Source organism: Belonocnema kinseyi, chromosome 7 (genome assembly GCF_010883055.1).
Source record: "Belonocnema kinseyi isolate 2016_QV_RU_SX_M_011 chromosome 7, B_treatae_v1, whole genome shotgun sequence".
NCBI classification, from domain to species: Eukaryota; Metazoa; Arthropoda; class Insecta; order Hymenoptera; family Cynipidae; genus Belonocnema; species Belonocnema kinseyi.
The window spans coordinates 98,139,595-98,141,551 of NC_046663.1; positions in this window are offsets into that span (position 1 = coordinate 98,139,595).

Here is a 1,957-nt window from a genome sequence, read left to right on the forward strand (position 1 = left end):
ATTTAATTAATTTCAATTCAATTAAAATTTCAATTAAACTCTAATTAAATTTTGAATAAGATCGGCGTTCGCGCCGTAACCCCAGGTGGGATATTACAGATGTTTCTCCGGGTCATAAAGCATCGCTCTTCCTCTATTGGATGCCTGCCCGCGGTTGGTCTTATTGTCGCCTCTCTTTCTCTGTTGCCAGCTTGTTCTAACTGTGGTAGAGTAGGCGTTCCGCTTACATAGCCCCTTTTTCGGACTAGTTCAGCATGGTTTCGCAGACGTTACTAAGTAGTTCAAGTTTAAGTGAATAATCGAAGTTTCCACCCAAGAATTATGATTTTAACTTTTAACAATATAGTTGCATTTACAACAAAATAATTAAGTTTTCAACCAAATAATTCAGTTTTTATCCAAACGAGATTTTGACAATGTTGTGAATATTTGAATTTTAATAACTGATAAAATGATAACGTGAATTATCAAAAAATTGTCAAAGTTTTTCTTTAGTGTTTGATATTGTTTAAAATAAAAACAATAAAGTAAATATTTGTATTATAAATCTATCCATGTTACCTATTGTCGTTTTCTTAAACAGATGTAGTCATTATTTAGTTTACAAAATATAAGGAAAAATCTGTATAAAAATATATAATTTTTTAAGAGTTGGTTAAGTTGTAAAAATCTATATCATGTAACTTTTTTTTAATTTTTAATATCTTTTCAAATACTCACTTAAAATTAATTTTTCGAAATAAAAAATCATTTACAATTTTCTTAGCAATCACAACCATTTTTGTTATTCTTTTTAAATATTTTACAATTCTCAAAAAGCTTCATTTTTTTAAATCTTCAAAAATCTGCATCGTCTTTCAAATTCTTAAAAATAATTTCAAGTTTTAAATTAATTTTGAATCTGTTTTTAAATTAAATTTGTAGCGTTCAAAGTTAACTCGTTACAATTTTAACAATTCAAGGCTTTCTATTTTGAACCATTCTGTTCAAATTTTTATAGTTTTTAATAGTTGTTTATAATGGATTGTTATAAATTAACGGTCAAATATTGCTAATAATTAACGAAATTTTTTTTTATTATTTAAAAAATTTCAAATTGAATGGGTTAAAAATAAAATTTTCTTAGACTCAAATAATATTTAAAGTCATCATTGAAAATAATTGAAAAAACTAATATCTATTAATTCTTTAAGTTTCAACGGATGTTTTGACTAATACAATGTACAGGATAAAATTTCAACCAAAAATAGAATAGTTCAAATTACAGATAAAAACTGTGATAAAAAATTGAATTGAACAAGAAAAAAAACAAATTATCAACAAAATTGTTAAATTTTCAAGGGAAAATGTGAATTTTCGATCAAAAAGATTTTTAAACTTAACCAATATATACGATTAATTTTTAATCAATCATAGTTACATTTTCAGATAAAGATAAATAATTTTTAACAGGAAAAATGAATTTTCAACAAAGTTGTTGAATTGTCAACCAATAAGATGAATTCTCGACCAAGAAAATTAATGATCTACAAAACAGACAAATTTTAAACAAAATACATGAATTTTCAACGAAATTATTTAATTTTAAAGTAAAAAAGACCAATTATCTACAAAAAGTTGAATTTTTTAAGCGAAAAATATGAGTTTTCAATTAAAGAGTTGAGCTTTTAACCAAATAATTAAATTTGTTAAAGTTTCAGTTTCAAAAATGTATTTTCACCGAAAGAGATGAACCTTCAAAGAAAAAAAAAATACATTTTAACAAAGTAGTTGAACTTTTGATAGAAAAGAGGACTTTTTTTACAAAATAGTTACACTTTCAACAAAATAATTTATTTTTCAACCAAATAATAGAGTTTTTATCCAAACGAGATGAATTCCATAATCGCCAATTTCTTTAATTTCGTCCAAATGTGGATCAAGATATAAATAAGACTATTATAATGTGACATAATTA